At 39.7% G+C, this 26,339-nt stretch overlaps 1 protein-coding gene across 1 annotated transcript in view; it reads right to left on the reverse strand.

Moving 5' to 3' along the window:
• Positions 1-24,177, reverse strand: part of LOC149077993 (uncharacterized) — a 52,272-nt gene extending 28,095 nt beyond the window's left edge. The window contains exon 1 of the mRNA XM_089241551.1: positions 24,025-24,177. The gene's annotated coding sequence lies outside the window, so the exon portion shown is untranslated. The remainder of the gene's footprint in view (positions 1-24,024) is intronic.
• Between the last annotated feature and the right edge of the window lie 2,162 nt (positions 24,178-26,339).

Here is a 26,339-nt window from a genome sequence, read left to right on the forward strand (position 1 = left end):
ATTTTACATCTCTAGAAATGAGTGACATTATGACTAATATTCAGGAAATTTACCTTAAGTTCAGGAAAAAGTCTGAACTCAGATTCATAAAACGTTGAGTTCAAGTTGAAAAAATTTAAAACGATAACAAATAATGGAAATTGAATGAAATTGCAAATGAAATTCATAAAAAAATATGTTTAAAAAGTTTCAACTGATATTTATGAAAATTAAATTTAGGAAAGTTTCCACTAAAATTTATAAAAAATTAACTTTCGTAAAATTTTAACTAAAATTCATAAAAAAAAAATTAAATTTAGGAAAGTTTCAACTAAAATTCATAAAAAAATTAACTTTCGGAAAATTTCAACTAAAATTCAAAAAAAAATTAAATTTAGGGACTTTTCAACTGAAATTCATAAAAAATTAAACTCAGATTCACGAAAAATTGAGCTGAAGTTCAGAAAGATAAAGTTTTGAGTAAAAATTAGCAGAAACTTCAATCTTAAATTTTCGGATAAATTTCGAAAATTTGGGAAAACATCGAACAAATATTGATCGGAAACCCTGAATAAAGCTAAAATGCACATGCATTGAAAATATTTACATCCAACACACACACAAATAACACTGTCCATCCCACTGAACCATGGCAGAAAAAAAAAAAAACTGGCCATATTTTTTAACGGCTCCATTCGACATGGTTGGCATATGGCCTACGCGATATGTCTTGTTCAAAACATCCTCCTAACAAGCGTATCATTTGCACCGGGGTATTAGAACGGGTTTCCGGACATATGGAGTAAATATCCTCGTCGCCAGCTTTTCCAAGCTACAGGATAATAATAATGATGAAGATTATAATAATAATAACACCAACAAATGAACGGAACAAACGATATGGAAGTAAGTTTTCCGTCGTCTAGTGTTATTCGAAGCGTGTCTGGAGGCTTCCGTTAGCGTGGCTCAAACGCTAATGGTTTAGCGTATTATTACAATAACGCTAAAAAAAGAAAATGGCGCTGGAGATTGAGCACACGCTGGTTTCCAATAACGCGTAAGTCACGCTCGCATTGAAAAAAAGGACAGTAATATAGGAAAGTGAGGATCTTAGACGCAAAATGGCCGAAACACGAATGTAAATTTAGATAGGAAATAATGGCATAAGCTTTTGTGAAGGTGAGTAAAATATTGCTGGAACGACAAATTTGTCATTCTCAAGCTTTTTTTCGATTAACGTTTTGATAGATGCTATTTATATCCTTGAGAAAAGACACGAAACTGTAATATGTCACGTGGAAGACGGTCTCAAGAAACCAATGTAATAGATCTGTATAATACCGGAAATTTCATTGCTATATCCTGCCAGGAGACGAAATTCCACGATCACAAAAATTTCATTGTCGTATCTTGCCCGAAGACGAAACTCCCCCCCCCCATAGCAAATATTGCATTGCTATACATCCTGTCAGGGAATGAAACTCCCCCACAATAGTGAAAATTTCACTGGCGTATCCTGCCGGAAGACAAAAGTGCATAATAGCAAAAAACTTCACTGATGTATCCAGCCAGAAGACGAAACTCCGCGATAGCCAAAATTTCCTGCCAGAAGACCACGCTGCTGAAGAGCTTAGATATCTTGTCATTCGACGAAACTCTGTAAAAGCAAAAATATCCTATCAGAAGACAAAACCCTGTAAAAGCAAAAATATCCTATTAGAGGACGAAACCCTGTAAAAGCAAAAATATCCTATCAGAAGACGAAACCCTTCAATAGACAAAATGTGCGGCCAGAAGACTTAATTCCTCAATAGCCAAAATATCTTGTCATTAGACGAAACTCTGTAATAACCAAAATATCCTGTCAGTGGACTCTGAAATAGTCCACTTCTCTATAGCCAAAATATCCTGCAAGAAGACGACACTCCGCAATAACCAAAATATACTGCAAGAAGACGAAACTCCGCAATAGCCAAAATATCCTGCAAGAAGACGACACTCTGCAATAACCAAAATATCCTGCAAGAAGACGAAACTACGCAATAGCCAAAATATCCTGCAAGAAGACGGAACTCCGCAATAGCCAAAATATCCTGCAAGAAGACGACACTCTGCAATAACCAAAATATCCTGCAAGAAGACGAAACTACGCAATAGCCAAAATATCCTGCAAGAAGACGAAACTCCGCAATAACCAAAATATCCTGCAAGAAGACGAAACTACGCAATAACCAAAATATCCTGCAAGAAGACGAAACTCCGCAATAGCCAAAATACCCTACCAGGAGAGGAAACTCTGAAATAGCAAACATTTCATTGCTGCGACCTGTCAGTAGATAAAACTCTGCAATAGCAACTTGAAGATGTCCGGCATGAGATTCAGAGATCGACAGATCTAAGAAGAAATATCAAAGATTCTCGCTTAAGTCGAAGTCAACTACTATCGCTGATACATGCTACCCTAGGATACAAGAAATCCTATTAAGCATGGAATTAGAATGCGCTTCTAGAAGATTACTGGCGTCTCGTATGGTGAAAAACCTCGAAAAAAGGATGATCTTTAACCATTAAAATGCACAGTTCGGGAATCACTTCTCTATAGAAAACATAATATATGACGAATTCGGGAAAAAATCAAAACTCAACACATGCGTCTCTGATAGACATTTCTGTCAAGAAGCACTTACCAGAAACATCTGAAATCATCCAGGGATTGCTATAAACAAATATTGTCCTTTAAATGTCCGGAAAGGTAACTAATAGAAATCGACTATACAGGACAAAAACATTACATAACAATTTGCTTTCGTTTCCATCAATCATGCAAATTCATAACTTTTCACCGTAATGCTTGGATTAGAATCAAAGCTGTTCGATTAGACGTCAGATATTAAACCTATATTACTATAAACCAAGATTAATTGTTATCAAGAGGATTACTCAAGGATTCCATTAAGATAAACGTTCTCACAGAGCTTTCTAATTCAATAACCTTCTTCATTCAAGAAAAAAAAAAAAAGGAAAAATTTCACTACTATTCTATAGGAGAAATGGGTCATTGGAACGAGGATGACGCCATGTTTGTTTAGGCCAGACCTTTACACAAAAACCAGAGGATTTCCTTCGAGTAAATCTGGCCATAAATCTTTTTTTTCAATTTATAATATCTTTGAGAATGAAGTATATTCCCAACTTTTTCTTCTCGTGAAGTCAAGAAATTGAATCGATTCAAGCGTGAATCTTTGTGAAACCATTTCTTTTGCAAGATCTAAATATAACAAAATATTTTCAATTTACTTAAGAAATCGCATTAAAAATTCTTCAACTAATCGGATTTCGATTTTAAAAACTAAAAATAGCGTAAAAGCATCAATATTTTCTGTGTTGTATCACGTCAGATTACATCTTCTGACTGACATCACATTCATATTATCATGTATTTATTATATACATTTTTCCTGTTTCAAGATCGTCGAAATATTTTCCTTTTGCTGACAATATGCAGTATGGTAAAATGAAGAAATTACATCAAATATTATCATCACCTATGGATATTTCTGAACCAAATCCGCATTAACATGTGCACTTTTTTATTCAGATCATTAAATAGGATCTCCAAGGTCATGCAACTAAATGCCAAGGACTTCTCGTTCGTATTCGTTATGATAGAATCGGGATGGATGGTATACGTCGACAGTATTAGATAGTAAAACTTATATAACTGTCAAAAAAATGCCGATAGTGGAAAACATGCTGAAATATCAACTCAAATAGCGTCATACAAAATACTCGTATCCTCAGAAATGATATCAGTAAAGATTAAAAATCCATTGCTGAAATGTTTGTATACATGAACATCATCAGGGCAAGGGGCATCAAATAGATTTTTCCTTTGTACGTGTTATTGTGGTTTCCATATCAAGTACGAAACAACTACACTGGAATCTGAAATTTCGATGTACACAAAACTGAAGACAAAAATATCGAAGGGCATAGTACCGGCCTCGAAATGTTACTTAGCTTATAGATGTTGAGAAAGGAGCAACAGAAACACTGACATCAAAAACACTGATAGGTAAAACACTGACATCTGGAACTAAAACTCATATATTTCAGAAACACAGACATCTAAGACAAAATGCAGATATGTAAGACATCTCAGACAAAATGCAGACATCTCAGACAAAATGCAGATATCTAAGACATTTCAGACAAAATGCAGACATCTAAGATGGAATACAGATATCTCAGACATCGCTGACAAAATACAGTCGCCTAAGACATCGACAGACATGGTAATAATCAGTAACGGCATTGTACCGAACGGCATAAGCATGACATAAAATATTTACACTAGGGGCCTTCAACGCATGCTCCGCGGGACACAAGGGGCCCTCGAATTTCTTCTCAGTATCCCAACTGCGAACAGGGTTACAAAATTACACAGATTTTATAGAAAGAAATTCTGAAAAAAAAAAGAAAAATGTATTCCAGAATTAGTGAAAAAAAAAGAAGTATAATTTCAAAATTAGTTTTGAAACTTTTCAGAACTATTGAGGGAAATAATTTCATAATTATTGAGAGAAATAATTTTAGAATTATTTTAAGAAATGTTTTCAATATTTGTGAAGATTCATATGTGATGAAAAAATAATTTCAGAATATAAATGAAAAATTATATTCAGTGGGGAGAAAATAGTTTCAGAATTAATAAAAATTCGTATTCAATGAAAAAACAATCTTAGCACATGGTTAAGAATCTCAAATAATACAAGGCTCCCTGCTTATCTCGGAGCTGCTGTGGTTCGAAATGTGGAAAACTTGCTAGGTATAGTCTTAATGACGTTACAGATGAACTAGGCAACCCTTGCGGAGGAGGCCTTCTATCTCTAGGAGGTGCTGATTAGAAACAGAGTTCGACACGTGCGATTCCTTCCGGAGAATCACATCAGAGAATTCTTTTTCCACGCAAAAAAACTGCGAATAATCGTCTTTTTTCTTACGAATTGGTAAAAAGAAATAAAAGCCTTTCTTGTGTGCAAGCTTTCAGTCCGTAGTTACTCGGGCCCCATCAATGAAACTTTTACTAACAATCGCTAATCTTTAAGTTCTTCCAGCCATTTCATGGCCAGGCATCGAAGTTTCTTCGAGAACAAGCCTTTCCGATGACCAATAAATATGTTGTCTTTGGCATTTTCACAAAAAGAAAACAATGATTCAAATGATTTCTCTCACACACAGTGCATGACTAATCGGAATAGTCTCGGCTGTTACGCCAATATGAGAAAAATGGAAATTACTTTCTTCGAACGTCAGAAACAACAACAACAACCACGTGTGTGTGTGTGTGTGTGTGTGTGTGTGTGTGTGTGTGTGTGTGTGTGTGTGTTTACTTATACTTTTTTCACAGGTTCTTTTTACCTTTTTACTACAATTTCAACAATGTTTTCTTGAAAAGAGTGCAGCAACCATCGAGATTATATTTAGTGGTTAATGTGTTTTTAGTTCCACTTGTTTAGTCACTCTAAAATGTTGATGCACCTACAAGCAAAAGATGTAGCGGTTTTTTTTTTCTCGGTTGTCTTTAAACTTTATCCCAACACCTTGAGAGCATCGATGTTTTGTATTTTTCTGACCTCCGAAAGTTATAATGAAGTTGCCGTATTGCCATTTTCCATGGTATGTGTACGGGAAGTTACTTCACAGGGTGGAAGAACAACCTGAATTTTATCAAGAGATGGGTTTTCGACCCGAAATCCTTATAGCGGAGTGTGTTTCGCATTGTTCTGCAACGAACCCTGAACTGGAAATGTTTTGCAGATACAAATTTCTATATAATAGCGTTTTCCTGCATTTTTCTTAAAATTCTTCCGCAGTGGCACTAATTGTTCTACAACGTACGTCACAGATTTTGGCATATTATGCTTCGGGGCCCGAAATATACTGAGAAATAGGACTTTTTGCCGAAACGAATCTTTGAAAAAAAGCGATTTGTCCCCTTGTGTAACGAGCAAGTGCTCCGTTTGGGCCCATAATTCGTTTCGGCGTAACATCCAGAAAGTCCTATTTAACTTAATTTTATTCGTCAAGTAATTAATTAGAATTTCTTTTGCTGCAGAATAAATACTAATAAATGCATTTCACCGTGGTATAATAAGAACTCCTATTCAGAAATGACTCTAAAAAAGTAGAAATTTGGTGATATAACGCCAAATCTCGATAAAACGATAACCCCTCCGCAACGATATTTTTTTCTTGGTTGAGAGTATCGTTGTATCGAAGTTTCACTGTACACATGAGTGTAGAATAAATACTCGTTAAATTTATAGACCGTTATTCAAATTAACCAATGAAGATAACCAGGGCCGCAACTAGATGCTTGGTCACCCGGGGCAAGTGCATAATTCGCCACCCACTTGTAATGTTGAAGGAGAGGTTTGAGAATAAAACCAGCGCCCCGGGCACGAGACCCGCCTGCTCCTCCCCCCCAGTTGCGGCCCTGAAGATAATCGGCATTTTGAAACTCGAGATAATAACCGTCAATACTGCGCCATGAGGACAATTAAGAAATATTTTTCTCGTTAACAAATAGCACCTAATAATAATAATAATAATGACGCAATATTGTATTACGTCGATAACGAAAGGACCAAAGAAAATTCTTTTCTTAATTCCTTGACTTATTATTATCTTATTATCTTATTTTATTTTTCTTCGCAAGGGTCAAAATTCTCTTGATTCGGACCATTGGCCATGCGTGGCCATTCCATTCCTTACATTATTTATATACAGTATTTTATTTTTTTTTTTGCTCCTTCAATATTATCATTATTGAAGTGAAGATTATTATTAGCGGTAATACATAGAAAGTATAGAGGGAAAAAGTAAGACTCTCTCTCTCTTCGAGAACCTTTCTATGCACTGACCATTCCTTTGTTGATTTTAGTCTCCTTGACCTACGTAGGAGAAGAAAATCGGCATCAATGTAGAAAATGTACAAACTGGTTCGACTGGTCATTGAAATGTTTAAAACAAAAAAAACTGGCTGATTTATTTATTATTCAATTCATAAATTTCATTTGAAAATTTTTGTTGACGCGAAACATATATTATTACGCCCTATTCAAATTTTACCACACCCGAGTGTTCTCCGACTTCTCTTGGGGCATTTTTTTTAAAAGTTTAATAATGACAACACAATGGAAACTGCCCAAGGGCTATTCTTCGTAAATGACCTTCCTTCGTTTTCCTAGATCACTAAAATAGATAAGATTTGAGGGAGGTTTTTGGGCTTGACAAATCCCAGGTAACAAGTGACTATAGTGATTGAAAAAAAATGGCAATGACACCTAAAATTTTATTAGTGTGACTACTGAAGTCTTAGGACTACCTAAAATTTTTTACTAATTATTAGGGCTGGTCCGATTAATCGGGTCGGTTAATCGCAGTTAATAATTTTAGTTGAGTTAATCGACTCGATTGATTCGATTAAAATTATATTAAAATCTGTTTAAAAGTTTGAAATTTAACTGGGTTTCAAGGAAACAGTTATTTTCCGGATATTATGCTGAGGTGAGCTCGGAAAGAAAAGTCATCACGTCTCCGCCGGGACTCGAACCCAGGCCTCTTGCATACCGGGCAAGTGCCGGGTATGCTTGCCCGGTATGCAAGAGGGCCTGGGTTCGAGTCCCGGCGGAGACGTGATGACTTTTCTTTCCGAGCTCACCTCAGCATAATATCCGGAAAATAACTGTTTCCTTGATATCTCTGGCTGAGAAAAAAAGCCATCTATATCTCTCTTAACTTGGTTTGTTCAGCGAAACCGATCGCATGTGTCAAATTATGTACCTACGGATAGTATTTTGGAAACGTGGATCATATTTTTGACAAGGGAAAATGCAATTAAATTTCATGAAAGCTGATGACTTCAGTTTCGAATTCAGTTCAAGACTAAAATTTATGGTCTCCACTATGTGAACAGTAGTTTTTCCTATTTTCTTGGCAGCATCAGCTCACATGCAACGTTTGAGGAAGGTTCTATGTAATAAAACAAGTAACAGTATATATAATCGAAAGTAGTTTCGAAATTAGTTACCGATAAAAACGGCAAGATCCAAGGGAAGAAACACCAGAATTTGACAAAATATGTTAAGCATTTTAAATTACGTACTTCAAGTATGCAGTTAATTAATCTCTTAAGTTAATTTCTTAATCTACGTATTAACACATTTGCTTACATCTGGTGAATGGGTGCATGAAATCCATAAGAAAAATATTTTTTTATATCATCAATTAATATTATATAGTTACGACAAAAAATTCGATTAATCGATTACAATTTATTGATTAACCAGATTTAAAAATTTTAATCGATTCCCAGCCCTACTAATTATGTAGGTATGTCAATGGAAAAAGGCAAATACCGAAAAGTGAGTAAAAGCCGACAACTCAGTTATTTCCATACCTATTGCGTAAATTTTCAATAAAAGTCCACTTGTACCTTTTGCGTATTCCTAAGGCCGGTATCACACAGTAAAAGTTTGATAAAATCCCTTTTATAAAACTTGATAAATCTAACCAATAAAGTTATTGGTTACATTCTAGAAAATGCAACCGGTGACCTTAATGGCTGCATTTTTCAAATTTCATAAAAGTACTTTTACCAAACTTTTATAGTGTAATACGGGCCTAAGACAAGGGTGCTCAACTTTCAGGAGACTGCGAGGGGGGGGGGGGAGGCCTTCATAATTTTCGAAAACATGTAACGGGCCATTTCATTAGGTGATCCGAAGCAGCGCCGCGGGGCCACTTGGGTGACCTGCAAATGTGCCGCAGTCCACTTAAGTGATCTGCGAATGTGCCGTGATCCGCTTGAGTTATCTGGAACTGTGCCGTGGGTCCCTCAAGTGATCTATAAATGTGTCGCGGGACACTCAATTGATGCGTAAGATGATTAATTCACGAATTTCGGGTCATTTAAGTGAACTGCTACGTTTCCACTCTGGGCCGGTTCACTCCTCCTTAGAAATCGTATTAGGCCGGTTTTACATTGCAAAAGTTTGATAAAAATTGTTTTATAAAACTTGGAAAAATGTAACCAATAAGCACATCTGTTACATTTGAGCGAACTTGACTGATCCGCCTATTGGTTGCATTTTTCAAATTCTCTGGCAGTAGCTTCTTTCACCTCCCCCCCTGGACTATTCCATCGCCCACCAGGGGGCGATATTGCCCACTTTGGGAAACACTTGGTGTAGAGGAACTCAGTTATGTCTGCAAGTATCTGTACACACCGCGAGTTATTTCCGGTTACTAAATAGCACTCAACAGGGATTTACAAATTGAAGTCAGTTTAGTTGCCGGTTAGATCTTTTAGGAGCCAAAAAATCCCCCCTTCCTGAAGAAAATGGTAAAATAATTGTTTTCGTTTTTTCCGGGCTTATTGACCTTTTTCCACGTTAGTACAGTCAAACCTCGTTAGTGCGTCACCCGGTTAACACGTCATTCCGCTTACCGGGTCACTTTTTGGAAGCCCTAATTGTCCTCTGGTAGGAAATGGCACAGCTATGGCGTACTCCGTTTAATGAGTCACTCCGCTTACTAAGTCATATTTTTGCTCTCCCAAGAGTGACTCATTAACGAGGTTTCACTGTACATATGTTGACATAGAGTATAAAACTTTGTGTCGCCCAGCCCACAGAAACCAATTTAGTAACCACACATAGGGCCGTAACTAGGCAGGTGCAACAAGTGCACCGCAGGGGGCCCACTGGAAAGACCACTTGGAAGGGTGGGGGCCCAGAATGGGCCTAAATGCAAATTCTTGCACAGGGCACAGGAATGGCTTGCTACAGTCCTGACCACACATGGAAATTTTAGGTGCCAACCTTAGTTTTTTAATCGCAATTTTGACCCAGCGCCTGGGATTCGTCACAAGTCCTGGTACTCAGTTATGTACAGACTGCCGAAAAATTCAATCGAGTCTGCATAATTGAGCATTTTAGATTACTCAATTACTTTCTTACTTGAGGCAAATGTTGGTAGACAGTAGCCTTCAAAATGGTACTTATATGACATGAAAAGATTGAGATATTCATTGCCTCTATGCAGTCTAGTGGTCAAGGGCGCTCACCCGGAAAGCGAAAGGACGTGGGTTCGATTCCCCGCAGGGACAGACGAATTTTCCTCTCTTTCCTAAATATATCTTCGCATCAGCCAGCTGTTAAAAACCTTCGCATGGATACCCTGGAGCAGTGGTTCTCAACCGGTGCTCCGCGGTGCCCTTGTGGGGGGGGGGAACCTCGCACTTCCAAGGGGCTCCACGGCCACTCGAGGATAATGAAATAAATCAGTAAATTTGACCGAGAAAAAAAAAGAAGAGAGGCCTAAAGGCTCTGCCGCCATATAAATAATATGCTAAAAAGAGCTCCTCGACAGTTAAACGGGGCTCCGCCATAGAATTTATACACTGCAAAGGGCTCCGCAAGTCAGAAAAGGTTGAGAACCGCTGGGGGTGACATCATTATCGGATAGATCTTCTTACGAAGGCTTTTTAACAACTGGCTGTTGCGAAGATATATTTTGGAAAGAGAGAAAAAAATTCAACTGCCCCTGCGGGGAGAATCGAACCCACGTCCTTTCACTTTGCGGGTGAACGCCCTAGACCACTAGACTACAGAGGCAACGAATCTCTCAATCTTTCCTTGGAGCTCGTGTACACTGACAGGGACCGTACAACCAGTATCTTCGCAACAGCCAGTTGTTTAAAAAACCTCCGTATGGTAGCGGAGAGTGACGTCATCCTAGTATAGATCTTCTTAGCTGTGCGGGGTATTTACACCTACCGCGAATTATCTACGGGCACTGAATACAGTAAAAAAAAAAACAACCCTCTTTTATGGTCAAATAATAATAAGTATGCATTGCAAACACCGATTTCTGGTCACCCCTATTTAACGAACGAATTTTTTTTACCGTGACGTTGTCCGCACCAAGAACGGCTTTACTGTACTCAGTTATGCATAGACAGTCGAAAGATCTAATCGAGTGCATTCCCATCATTGTAGATGTAGATAAAAACACTTGTAAATCGAAATTCCTGTGGACAAGGAGAATCTTCTATCAGACATCTCCTTACCTTAAACTCCTCGACGGCCAAAAGCCTTCGATAAAACGGCCATTTTCGAGATTAACCTCACACGAATTATCAATGACATATCTCGACACACACACAAAAAGAGGAAATTCTTCAAAGCTAATCAATCTAAAATTGCGTAAACACAAGAACAAAATCACCAGAGGATAAACGGTGATTACTACTCGCGTCCATCACGACAAGCGATACGATTGTCAATTGCCCGTGGAGAGAAGACAAATAATGCAATAGTATAATAACAACAACGGCGCGATGCTCCAGCAATGCGGCAAAAACAAACATAGGCGTGTCTAAGATAAGAGTGCGGTGCAGAAAATTGCTTGGGAAAAAGTAAGAAAGAGACTTAATGATATTTTATCTTTCTTATATGCAGTATATTGTAGGATATATGTAAGAAAAACATATATAACAAACATTTCATGTTTTTTCGGGATATGCACCATTAACTTATACTCGGGGTGGCGATATGCTCGGCCAACCACTTCATACGAAATTGAATTTTCTCTCTGCCTGCAGACAAATTCTTCGCTGTGGTTATATATAATAATGATACGTAAATTCTCTATTTGGTCACTTCTGGTCACCCGTTGAGTACCGAAAAGAAAAATGACCGGATATCGGGGTTAGCGGGTCGAATGCGTTCGTGGTATTTATCTTCGCGTGAAACATGGATTCATTATATTCACCGTGGCATCTTTCCCGTAACCCTGCCCCGATTTTCAGAAATTGGAATATCCCGGCACACGTGTATCCTTCACATTCAGTCGGGGCCATTCGCTTAAACCGGTGACGTGAGAGTGAGGGGGCGCTTAATCTTCCGGAGAGTGCGGGGCCATTTCTTCAGTTTAAAAACGTGCCGCCGCGGGTCACACGGAACTGTCACTAGAATGATGTTTACTTGAGTGGTCTGGGAATGTGCCGCGGGTCATTTAAACGATATAGAAATGGTTTTGGATCACTTAAGTGCGGTAAGAATGCGCCGCGAGCCACTTAAGTGATCGAGAATAGCGCCGCGGGTCACTTAAATGATCTGTAAGCGTGCCGCGAGTCACTTAAGCTGCCCGAGAATGTGCCGGGGGTCACTCAAGTGGTTGGAAAATGTGTCGCGAAGCACTTGAGAAATCTGGTTATGCACTGATTGATTAATTTTTACAAAATTAAGTTTGGGGTCATGGGCCACATCAGATGACTCCAAGGACCATATTTGGCCCGCAGGCCATGGGTTGAGCATGTATGGATTAACGGATATCCCACTTGAATGTATAAAACCTTCTGGAAGCAAAGTTTTCCCACTTAAATAGTAAAATTTGAATTATAACTATACCATACGCTTAACCGAATACGACGATTCAAGCGACAACTGTAAACCTCTAACTTTTTATGGCATACTAATTATTATTATATTATCACTGTTATATATTATTATTATATCATCCTACATTAATCACTATGTATGCACAGCATTTTTATCAGATAAAATATTAAAAACTATGAAAATTGTTTACAGAAAATTTAGACTTCGGGGCTCGAAAGCGTTAATAAACTCTGTCTTCAGTACATGTAATTATTTTATTTCATTTTTGTTCATTGTTCAGCCAATAGAGGGCGCCAACTGTTTTGATGAAAGTAAAAATTCCCAAAAAATCAAAATTCGAAACATGTGACTTTGGAAGCAATAAAAACGAAACAAAATAAACTCGAACCCAAATTGCCGAAGAGTGTGGAATTTCTTAAGCTCAGGGTTCAAGCGTTATTAGGGGCAGGGCCGTCTTAAGAGCATCATGGGCCCCCGGGCCAAGTGGTTTTTCTGAGGACCTACCACGTAAATTACAGAAAATTTCAACCGAATCTAATTTTTGTGAGGCCCCTCTTCTCTCGAGGCCCCGGACCGTGCCCGGGTAGGCCCATGCGTTAAGACGGCACTGATTAGGGGGTCTCATACCTTTTAACATGGTGAAAAACTATGCTCCTAATAGAAATATCATTAAAAGTACTATTTAACCATCGATTCATTCCAAATTTTTTACACATGTTCTCGATTGTATGTGCTATCCTATGCTGGTATAAAATTTTACACATCTCAGATACTTAATTTTTTGTAAATTTTCAAAACAATGCATTAAAAACAGCTTGCGCATGATAAAATACCACGACATCAATGTAAATTGAATAGAAATTTATTAAAAATAAAGGAAACTGTTCAATTTATTAAATGAAGCAAAAAGGTTGAGATTTCATTGACTCAATTTTATTTAGAATTGAAATTTTAAAATTCCAAAAATTTTTTTAATTAAAATTTAATTTTAAAAAAAAGATTGAGTGTTAATGAAATCTCAACCTTTTGCTTTATTTCATGAACTGAACAGTTTCCTTTATTTTTAATCAATTTTTTCATTCAATTACATTGATGTCGTGGTATTTTATCATGCGCAAGCTGTTTTTAATGCATTGTTTTGAAAATTTACAAAAAATTAAGTATCTAAGATGTGTAAAATTTTATACCAGCATAGGATAGCACATACAATCGAGAACATGTGTAAAAAATTTGGAATAAATCGATGGTTAAATAGTATTTTTAATGATATTTCTATTAGGAGCATAGTTTTCCACCATGTTAAAAGGTATGAGACCCCTTAATAAAATTCCGATGAAATTGGAGAAGATTGGCGACGGAACTTGAGTTTGATCATAAAACTTGAAGCCTGATCAGAAGAGAAAATCTAAATTTAGCTGTGTGTCAAATAATTAGAAAACTGTGAAATTTTTTCTGCTTCAAAAGGTTGGTTATACCAAGGCTTGACGAAAAGAAAATTAGGAGCCAGAAAAATTTTCTCAGGAGCCAACAATAGCTTTTTCCTCACGGGAAATAGTCCTAAGTAAAGTTTCTTAGACTTTTGGATCGAGACGATGAGACCCCTTTTCATGATGGAAGACAGACACATCATTATGAGATCAGAAAATTTTGCGTCATTCTTAAAGTCCGAAACACACTATACTGACGTGACGTGATTATCAGATGACGTGTGAATTCAGATTCGTGAAAATTTTGTGACGGGGAAATAATGTGGCGTTGAAATTCCCACGGTATTCTAATTTCCACGAATCGGGGGTTCTTAACGTGTCTGATACGACGTGAAATCACGCCAAGTCAGTGTAGTGTGTTTTGGCTTTCGAACTCTGATTTGGCAACTAAATATAGAAAATTTTAGGCGCCAAATACCGATTTTATAGTCAAAATTGCGGCCGCTGTGGTGGTCGAGTGGTCATAGTGACGGACGTCGCGAGGTCCCGGGTTCGAGCCCGACCGTGTCACCACAGTGGTGGTCGGCGGAAGTTGGTTTTCTGTGGTTCCCAACTTCAAGGCGCGAATGCGAACCGATCTCCCCTTTGAAAAGTCTCGCCACAGACAGCAACAGACCTACAAACAGCACAAATTCAATCATAACACATCACTCACTTCACTTCTGAAATATAGATGGCGGCACTGAAAAATCAAACACAACACTACATACGCATTCAGACTGTTAGGTACACACACAGTTACTCTTCCGGCACAATTCACTAGGTAGTAAATCGCCCATAGATGGTGATAGACCTGAGTTGTGCTCGGTTTGAGAGAAAAAAAAAGAAAGTCGGAATTGCGGCTTGGCGCCTGGGATTTGTCAAGTTCTCGGTTACACAGACAGCAGCAAAGGAACAATTTGATGTGTTTGGTTGTACCAGGGCGGTTATGGAAGACATTGCAAACTACACAGGGTGTCCTGTAAGTGCTAATGAGGCCTTTATCTCATCAATTGTACGTCATAGAGGTATGATTCCCAATTTAAAAAATGCTTAAAAGATGTTAAAAACTCACCCTGTACCTGTTTTCGGAGTGAAAATACACAGTGCGTCAGAAAAAAAAAAATCTGAATATTTCTACGTTCCTCCTTTGCTGTAACTCTTAGTTAGAAAACTGTTGCCCTGCGTCACCTGAGGCTAAAAAATTTCACGTTTCTAAGTGAAATATTCATTGAAATATTTGAATTCAAAAATCGGAGAAAAGTTATGAAACTACACCATAAATGAAGGGGAAGAGCGTTGTCCGTTAATTTTTGCTGTTATTTTTCTCAACTTTTCTCCGATTTTTGAATTAAGCCGCCAAGCTGAGAGAGGTTATGTAGCCCAGCACCTGGGCTGGCGACAGTGACACGAAGAGCTCACCCGAGCCACCAAGCCGAGAAGAGTAGACGTAGTCCAGGACCTGGCCTGGCCACGGCAGAGGGCTCAGTAGAGCCACCAGACCGAGAGGGAGGAGATGAGTCCCAATACCTGGGCTGGCGACAGTGACACGAAGGGCTCACCCGAGCCACCAAGCGTAGACGTGGTCTAGAACTTGGCCTGGCAACAGTAAACAATAAAAAGAGCTCACTAGAACTACAAAGCCACGGATTTGTGAATTTTAAATATAGCGAATTTTTTGCTGTTTGTAACTTTTTTTGAAGTTCGTTTTACTATCGGGGCATGGAATACATTTATACAGTCAAACCTCGTTAGTGGGTCACCCGGTTAACACGTCACACCGCTTACCGGGTCACTTTTTGAAGTCCCAATTGTCTTCAGACAGGAATTGTGGCACAGCTATGGCTTACTCCGTTTAACGCGTCTCACTCCTCTTACTAAGCCATATTTTTGCTCTCCCAAGAGTGACTCATTAACGAGGTTTGACTGTATATGCATAATAAAGCACCCGACAATGCCGCATTGCCCCGGATGAGGGGATGCGCCCATTCCCCTCATCCGGGACAATGGCTAAAATTGACAATGGTCGGTAGAGCCTGGGCGGTGCACGGTCTGGAATGCAATAAAAATGAACCCCTGTGCAGCAAATATTTTACTCGCCTTTGGATTTTCGAACTATATTAGACTAAAACTTCTCTGATCCGAAATTTCGTCAACCCCCTGTACAGCCCCGCGTTATCGGTATTCAATTTTATCGCAATTAATTATTTTGACGGGCAGGCGTTCTTCCTTATGAATAATTGGTAAAAACCAACTTTGACACCCAGATGGATGCGACCTAATTAATTAAACCGGAAGAAATTAGTTAAGTGGGTCATGCTGGTTATGTATGAATCGGCGTGTGTGACATCTCAAGGATAATTGCGTGTTTTGTCTTCATTATCGGTACCTCCGTGCATGTCGGTTGCATGGACGCCACTGATTAAGTGTCTAATCTAGAGAGATTCCGGTTGCGGCATCGGTCAGGGACGGGTTCTGTAACTTTCAGAAGTCCAGCTTCTCAATGAAGCTCTATAGGCCGAGGAACTTCAGTAATGTACAATTGCTGACGGACGTGACGCTCTTTCTGGGAATCGATGGAGCCCGCGATAGCGGTATACCAGATCCGCAAACACGTGTTAAAGAGATGAAAATATTCAACCGTGACTGCGCGGTGTATCGCTTTGATTGTTTGATCGTGTTTGTCGCACCACGGGTCATTTTCTGCACATGAGGGCTAATTGAACCAGGGCCTACAATTTGGCAGCCTTTTTTTTTATATTCTCACCGAGAGGTTGGCGCTCTAACCCACTCGGTGTGGGACACATTGCGGTAGCAAATTTTCTTTCTGCAGTCATTCGCCAATTTCTGTTGTACCCCCTGTGTCAGGAAAATTTCTGACTAGGACGAACCGGGAATCGAAAAAACTCCCGATGCCTTCAAACATCGTTTAGTACTTAAGGCGAGTATCTCATCGACCTGGGCCACCGCGATGTATCGCTTTAAAGCAATTTTTGGGGGCAATAATGGTGCGATCGCTCCCTCCGTTCAGTGAAAGAATTATATTATTGGCATAGGCGGGAAATGGACATTCGTTCCCCGCTATAAGAGGAATTTGTATTCGCTTCGACCATTTCCAGGGTAAAATATGTATAACATGATAGAGTTGATTAAAATAACCTTAAAAATTGAGTTGATGACACTTATAAGAAATCTTTAGCATAAACTAAACGAAGTAAGCGGCATACACCTCAAGAACACACACATACCCGTACGGTGGTCTGAAGGTGTTAACCATAGTGACAAAGATAGACCGGGGCAAATGAAGGCAGTGGTACTTCTCTCGAACTGCTAAACGCTGATACTTTTTACAGGGTTCTGCCAACGTTATCTATGGCTAGATAAAGAGGAGGTATTGGCTCTGCCCGTCTCGCCCTCCCAGTCTCTACTGGTAGTATTTACAGCATCTGGTTTACTATTATTATTACTTGTATAGGCCTACTCTTACGGGTTGGTCGCATTCTACGGATAAACACCTTAGGTAGGACACCCGCCGCCCATATCGCAATATTGGCATAGAAGCTATAAAGAACAAACCCGATAATTGTCTCTCATGAGATAAGGATTCGATTTGTTTCATTTGTCGGTTTCTTAAATTTGGGGGGTCTCGAATCGTGGGCTTGGGTGATTGCCTCATTTTCATCAGGGACAAGACATGAACACCGACAATGTACCTCGCATGTGTCATCCATATTTGTTATGGGAATATTTTTCTCCGCCACCAGGTTAGGCATTTTGCCTGTTGCTGCTTTGCATTTTTATAATAATCAGACATTCATCAGATCCTCGAGTCTGATGAAATAGACCTAGAATTCACCAGTATTACGCGGATGTTTGATTACACATGGCAGTGATTCTCAACCTTTTTCCACCGACGGCTCTCTTGCTTTAGTCAAAGTTCTAACAAAGAACCACTTCACGAACGGGCATACAACAGGGATATCGCCAGCTCACCGCGACACCGTGGTGACGCACCTAGGAACCGCGACTCACACTTTGAGAACCAATTCGATTCAATTCAATTCGCCGACAATAGCCCCGGCAAATCGTCTAGAGACAATTTACTGCCCAATCTACTTTGAGAACCACGGTATTGAAAGGGGATTCTTGAATACTCATGTACGATCAAGACATTCAAAATCGATGGGTGCTCAATCCGGTTCCAGCGGACGATACGGCACCCGTTATGCTTCTATATTGTATATTGGTTTCCTCGTATATTGGTTTGAGTGAAAAAAGACGAGTAATGTAGTGGTCAACGAAGCGTCAGCGTATAGCAGGTATTATAACGTCATGCCTTCCGCATACTCATGCAGAGGTTGTTTTTAAAAATAGACAAAAAAAACCCGTTTCTTACACTTCCCATTTTCTAAGACAAATATTTAAGACTTATGTGAGACATTTTTCTCCGGCGAGAGAAAACGTCTACGCGAAAACACAACCGCGTGATGCGATTCGCGGGCATCCGCTCAACACGGAACACAATATGCTAATAATTTTTGTTATGAAATGAAATTTCAAGGGCTTTTAAGGCAGTGGTTCTCAAACTTTTGTCACCCGCGGCGTCCTTGCGTCGTCGTCGTTTATCTGAGGCTTCGAGGAAATTGTCCATTCACGTAGAAGAATCACTTCAAAGTGCAAAAGTAGGCACAAACGTCAATATTTCCAGTTTGTCGCGACGCCCATGACATAGGCCGGCGACGTGCCTAGGAGCCGCGAAGCATACTTTGAGGAAACACTGGCTTAAAAGGTATTTTTACGCCCGTGTATATGTTGAGAGTATTCCACTTCTTACGCTTGTGCATGTAACCTGGAGTGTTCGGGATGATCTTGGAAAGCACTTTTATACGCAGGGGGTTCTTAACCCTCATGCAAATTAAATTAAGTTCACGAACCCTTTTTTCAGTGTATAATTATATAAATTATGAGTTAATTGTTTTCTTATTACCCAAGCTCGCGGACCTGGTCCTTCATCAACGTCTCGTGTGGTGTTGGAGTCCGTGGAGTCTTGTTTTTGATAATTTTTGTCACACCGCAACCATTTTCTAAACACGAGGGTAAACTAGACAGGGACCTACAGTTTATTGCTGATTCCGAAAGGCAACGTTCGGCATTTTGCCATTTTTACATATCTCGCTGGGAGGTTGGTGTGCTAGTTACTCCCTTGGTGGAGGTAGAAATATTTGTGGTCAATTATTTAGTCATTTCTGTTGTACTCCTACATTAAGAAAGATTCTGACAAGGACGAACCGGGTATCGAACTCGCGACACCTCTAAACATCCTTTGGTACTTTAGGCTTGGCCCCTAGGTTAGGATCTTTGGTGAACCCTTCTGTAGTGAATTTATAGCGTGAAAAACCAAAAGAATCCTGGGCTAGAGCCCTGTCAGCCCCGCCCTCGTGGAGGAGGGGGGGGGGCGCCGTGGTTCATGACTTAGGCGAGTATCTTATCGACCAAGTCTTGCGTAATGAAAAAAAACCCGCAAATGTACACTGTTGTAAACTGAAATTTTATAATGATTCATGTCAACGCGTGTCCTCAACAGCCAATCGAATTTTTCCAAAATGCCCGGCATCTTCCAGAACGTTCGAAATCCAATGCCACTGAGATGTGGGACCTGCATTACAGCTCGTGGATGGCATTTTCAACACCTTTGACCTCTATTACCTTCTCGATGCACATTTATTATTGAACCGCGTGTCCACTCTAGTGGTGTCCTTTCACTTTTAAGCATTTCCAACCATACATTGCTATGTGACCCCCACAAGCCTGACAGGGCTCCAGTTCAGGATGATTCCCATAATTTTTTTGAATTTTCAAATTTACAAATTTACTATACAGGGGCTCGTCAAAGATTCGAGACTAGCTTCAGGATATGGGAGCCATTCTAGGTCCTAATGCTATTTAGATTTCTAACAGTAATTGTAATAAAAGGTGCGAAATATTGGGATGCGTGCTATAATGAGTTGAGGAATGACGCTAAGCTTTGAGCTTTGAAGACCGAACACACCCCGCTTCTCATCTCGGAAAGATATCGAAGCGTTGCAGTAGGATGGGTGTATCCGGAAAGATAGTCTCAGACGCTCAGTGCCAGTCTGCTTAGTATGTATGCAGTGTAAGTTGTTGTCGAGGTACAATATAATCCGCCGCACCCGGGCATTATGGATAGCCGCGGCTCACAAGGCTCTTCAAAACTCTTCTTATGAACCACAGTCGACCGTTCTCGGGGATAGCACCAAAATGAAATTTTCTTGTATATGGACAAGATGTCAGGTAATGCCATAAAGATCCAGTCTCACCACAAGCACACTTGGCATTGTCCGACTTCCTGAAACGTTGTAGATATGTCGGCAATGGGCTGTGTTCAGTTATCATGTCATCACTTTCCCTCTGGACCAAATGATACTATTCCAACGGAAGCCGTTTCTGTACCTTGCAGGCATCTTTATGAGCATTCTTGTCCCATAGACGCTGCCACTTTTGTAACAGATCACTTTTCAACACCTGTTCAATGTCAAGAGTTGTTCTTCCGTTGGGAGATTAAGAGCCTCTTTGGCCAATCTGCCAGAACTTTCATTCCCCACTATGGCCTTTGACCCATTTGATACTGATAGACGGATGGTTGCATAAATGCTTGTGTATTCGCCGAGTATTTTCACGTGCAGTGCGCTGATCACGAATCGCATTAATCCTAGACGCGCTGTCAGTATACGGTATATCGCCATCTGCTGACCTTGCTTAACCGCCCATTCCACGGCAGCTAGTATAGCCAGAAATCCATCTGCATTGGCAACTGCATACGCACAGGCCGTAGCTGTCTCTGTTTTAGATCCGTCCGTGAATATGCTGAATATGTGACGAGAGAAACTGCAGTAACAATGCATTTACGCGAATGCTAACGAAATTCGTAAACCCATAATTATTTGAAGCGAAATGTTCCAGAACGACTTTATGATTTGAACAGTGCGTGATATCGAAATTTAATTTCTTTTAACTTACATTGAAAGTTAGAAAAATGAACATAATAAGGATTAAAATTATATTTAAAATTTATTTTATAAATTTTTGTACGTCAAATATCTATTCACAGATACAAATTTTCCCACCGGTTGAAAATTTTAGTGATTTCTTATTAGGAGTTAATTTTTTACAGACAGGCCCCGGCACTTCTCCTGCAAAAAAAGCTGCCCGCTCAGTCAGATGACGAAGCCGAAAACTAGAAATAATTCCGTTCTTATGATAAAATTCAATGGATAATAAATTAGGGCATGTAGTTAGTCAGGTAATATCCAATTGGGCTCTATGTCTCAGGGATCTTCAACCCATAGCTCGCGGGTCCACAGTTAGCCCGCGGAGCGTTTTGTCGTGGACGGCCGATCATTTTCAGACAACAGTTGATTGAATTAATATTGAATTAACTCTTGAATGAATGAAAGAAATAATTTCCGAATTAATGATCGTTTGATCGTGTTTGTCGCACCACGGGTCATTTTGTGCACACGAGGGCTAATTAGACCGGGACCTAACGACAGCCTTTTTTTTTTATACTTACCGACCGGTCGGTGCGCTAACCCCTCCGTGTGAGACTCCCTGTGGTAGCAATCTTTTTATGTGGTCATGTCACCGTTTCTGATGGGCCCCAGTGTCAGGATAGTTTTCTGACAGTGACGAACCGGGTATCGAACTCGCGACACCTCTAACCATCCTTGGGTATTTGAGGCGAGTATCTTATCGACTTGGGCTACCGCACCATCCGAATTAATGAAAGAAATAACTTCCAAATTAATGAGAGAAATGATTTCCGAATTAATGAAAAAATCTCTGAAGAAATTCATAAAAATTCAGAATTAATGATAGATGTAATTTCAGAACTTCTGTAACAAATAATTTCAGAATAAGTGAAAAAAACTAACTTTAAATCAATTAGAGAAACAATTTCGTAATTTCTGATAAGTTATTTCAGAAATTATTTCAGAATTATTGAAAGAAATTATTTCAGAATTATTGAAAGAAATTATTTCAGAATTATTGAAAGAAATTATTTCAGAATTATTGAAAGAAATTATTTCAGAATTTATTTAGGAAATTAATTTCAGAATTATTTCAGAAATTATTTCAGAATTTATTTCAGAATTATTGAAAGAAATTATTTCAGAAATTATTTCAGAATTTATTTCAGAATTATTTCAGAAATTATTTCAGAATTTATTTCAGAATTATTGAAAGAAATTATTTCAGAAATTATTTCAGAATTATTGAAAGAAATTATTTCAAAATTATTGAGAAGGAAAATAATTTCAGAATTACTGAAACAAATAATTAACGAATCATTCACAGCGATCTCAGTTAAAAATTTATCTCAGAATTAATTACTTTAATCAGTAGTTAATCAAAATTTTTCAGAATCAGTGAACAAAATAATTTCAGAATTAGTCGAAATTCATAATTAATAAAAAAAATATAATTTCAGAATAAATAAAAGTCTCCAATTACTTTTGTCTTTGTTTAACTTGAGGGCCCCGTCGGCCCCTTCAATTGAGATGTCACTAAATTACATGAGTTGGTGGCCCGCCGGCTTCGTGGGACGTTTCAATTTGGCCCACCGCGACTGAAAGGTTGAAGACCCCTGCTCTATGCAATAAAATCCCGTGTCACCATTATGGCCCGCACAAGGGTGGGTTATTTTTTCTCAGCCCAAGTTATCAAGGAAATATCAAATATTAACTGTATATTATGCCAAGGTAAATTCATGGGCAGAAATACGGGGGACGACGACAGGGGGGGGGGACGCACTCCTCCCCCAGCGTTAAAGGTGGAGTCGGCCTAATCTAATGTATATGTGTGTATATATGAATTGATATTATCATCATCGTGCCCGCAAGCAATAATGACCGTGCCCTTTCCCCCAGACTTCCAAGTCTATCTCCGCCTATGGGTAAACTTGCAAAAAAAAGTCATTTGGTTCCCGCGCCCTCTTGCAAACAGGGCAGGAAATAATTCCTGAATTAATGAAAGAAGTCATTCCTGAATTAATGAAAGAAGTCATTCCTGAAGTGATGAAACAAATAATTCCGACGGGGTAAAAAAAATTCAGAATCAATGACAAAAATAATTCCTGAATTAATGAAAGAAATAATTCATGAATTAATGAAAGAAATGATTCCCGAATTAAGGAAAAAAAGTAATTCCAGAATTATTGAAAGATATAATTCCCGAATTAAGGAAAGAAATAATTCCTGAGTTAATGAAAGAAGTAATTCCTGAATTAATGCACGAAATGATTCAAGAATTAATGAAAGAAATAATTCCTGAATTAATGACGGAAATAATTCTCGAATTAAGGAAACAAATAATTCCTGAATTAATGAAAGAAATGATTCCCGAATTAAGGAAAAAGTAATTCCTGAATTATTGAAAGAAATAATTTCTGAATTAATCAAAGAAGTAATTCCTGAATTAATGAAAAAAATAATTCATGAATTAATGAAAGAAATGATTCCCGAATTAAGGAAAAAAAGTAATTCCTGAATTATTGAAAGATATAATTCCCGAATTAAGGAAAGAAATAATTCCTGAGTTAATGAAAGAAGTAATTCCTGAATTAATGCACGAAATGATTCCCGAATTAATGAAAGAAGTAATTCCTGAATTATTGAAAGGAATAATTCCTGAAGTGATGAGAGAAATAATTCCCGAATTAAGGAAAGAAATGATTCCCGAATTAATGAAATAATTCCAAAATTGTAAAGAAATTCAGAATCAATGAAAGAAATAATTTCCTGAATAACTTCTTTTTTCACCCTCGACACATTTGTAGCCGCGGCACAAACTCAAAAATTATAATAGTGACAACAAACTCGGACTACGTGAAAAGATTTTCGATGATTTGGGGGGGCCACGGGCCTCATGGGACCACCCATTCACACACAATTGCAGATTCCGGAAGATCTTAACAGTTTCGGACATTGATAATCATAATCCAAGAGAACGAATCAAATCACAAAATATAGCGATTATATTACAATTTCAAATCCGCGCTTCGACGCTGCAACGACAAAATGTACACTCACCTCCAAAAAGTACACGCCGGATATAACTTTTCACGTCATAATATCCAAATATAGAATCTCCAAGGTATGAAAGTGCCGCTATAATCCGTTCGTTAGGGGTTACGCCACTGTCTACGTGCGACGTGTTGTCCGTGGAGCGACGCTCGCTCGACTGATCCGTCGACCGTTTTGTGCCGTGTGTGGAGGCATCACAGGCAGTAACAACAACAGAATCAAAAACCTGTTCATGGCCTCCAAAGGCTAAACATGGGGGGGAAAGAGTGTTGTGTGGGGCAGCCTTGTCAAACACCTGCGCATGCGTAACCGGTAGTTATTCTTCTTTTGTGTCTTCTTTCTTTTCGGAACCCCAAGATCGTTGACACCACGGGGCCACATGCGTACGCATTTTTTTTTCTCGCGTGTGGGGGGGTAGAGTGACCACTACAAAGAACGTGCGTTAAAAAAAGCAGGGATGTTCAATCATTTCGGGGGGCCATTTCATTGGTTTGAAAATGTTCCGCGTGCCGCTTGTGTTACCTGATAATGTGCCGCGAGTCACTCGCGTGATTAGTGTGCTATAGGCCACTTGAGTGATGTGGGAAATGTGCCATGGGCAATTTATTGAGTGATCTGGTAGATTCGTAGGCAATTTGAGTGATCTCGGGATGAGCCGTGGGCAATTTGAGTGGTCTTGAAATGCGCTTCGGGTTACTTAAATGATCTAGAAATATGCCAAGAGCCGCTGCAAATGAGTCACGGACCACTTAAGTAATCTGCAAATGAACCGAGCCACTAGAGTGAGCCACCACTAGAGGTGGGTGTGCCATGAGTCGCTCAAGTCATTTGGAAATGTGCTTGAGATCGCTTAAGCGATCGCTAGCTGTGCGCCGTTGGCAGCATAAATGATCTGGAAATGTAGTGAGAAAACCACTGAAGAGTAATCTAAGTATATGCAACGGGGAACTCTTTGATAATATTTTGTGGGCCACTTGATCGGCCACTTGTTTAGTTGTCGCGGGGCCACATCACATAGCTCCGAGGATCACATTTAACCTGCGGACCATGCGTTGAGCGTGTATGAAGAATTTCTAAAGGTCATAACTAGGATTTTTGTGGGGGGGGGGCATAATTTAGCCGCCCCCAACCACTGTGAATATGATGCTTTTGTTACGAATTAAAATTTGTCGCGCCCCCATCCCCTAAATTTTGCGGCCAGGGCAGTTACTCCTTTCCCCTGCTCTGCTTTGGCCCCATACCCATAGAGCTCCATCGTCATAAGAGCATCATGTGCCCCCGGGCCAACTGGTCTTTCTGAGGGCCTAACAGGCGCATTCTCGAAAAATGCAACTACTTCTCATTTTTCTGAGGGCCCTCTTCTCTTGAGGCCCCTGCGCCGTACCCGGGTGGGCCCATGCGTTAAGACGACACTGTCCATATCCTGGAGCTGAGCATGGCCCCCACAAAGGGGGCTGACAGGGCTCTAGCCCTGGGGCCCGGGACAGTTCTCATCATTTTTTTGCTTTTCACGCTATAAATTAACTACAGAAGGGGCCAGTGAGAAGTATAACCGAGGGGTGGAACCCCCGCAAAAGATCCCAGCCTGGGGGCCCCGCTCCAGGATGTGGGGCCCATGCACTGAGCATACAGGTTTGTGTTTTTGACCGGCCTACAGGCAAGGATGTTTCACAGCGACGAACGGAATTGTAGTTTTCACGCCAATCTCCCCCTCCTCCAGGGCCGCCACTGTATATTTTGTCAGCCGGGGCAAACACGCATTTTTGTACCCCGTGTAATGCGGAAGCAGCAGTTCAAGGGTGGATTCGGTGTCTCCCAGTTGTGGCCCCCAACGATAAGTTTATAGTAAAAAAAAATACTGGTATTTATCCTGTATTCATTACAGGTGAGGACATGGCCCCCACAAAGAACATCTCTTTGACGGGCCCCAAGCCAGACTATTCACGGGTCCTTCTTTTCTGAATTTATAGCGTGAGAAAACAAAAAAATAGTAGTTGTCTCATGCCCTAGGGCTGGAGCCCCGCCAACGCACCCTTGTGCATTGTCCATGGTCATAAGTGGACAGAATTAGTGGCGGGACCTCTCACGTCAAATGTGGCCGGAGCTGTGTGCAGCGCCGTCTTAACGCATGGGCTCACCCGGGCACGGTCCGGGGGCCTCAAGGAAAGAGGGGCCTCAGAGATACGAGAAGTAGAATTTTTTTGAGAATTTTCCAGATAGGGCCTCAGAAAAATCGCTTGGTCGGAGGCCTATGATGCTCTTAAGACGGCCCTGTCTGTGTTTCAACCAAAGCTGCATTAAAAGACTTTTCAAGCGGCCTT

This window comes from Pholcus phalangioides, unplaced genomic scaffold (genome assembly GCF_987345545.1).
Source record: "Pholcus phalangioides strain wild (caught in Gottingen) unplaced genomic scaffold, Ppha-v1.0 ptg000014l_1, whole genome shotgun sequence".
In the NCBI taxonomy this organism is placed as follows: Eukaryota; Metazoa; Arthropoda; class Arachnida; order Araneae; family Pholcidae; genus Pholcus; species Pholcus phalangioides.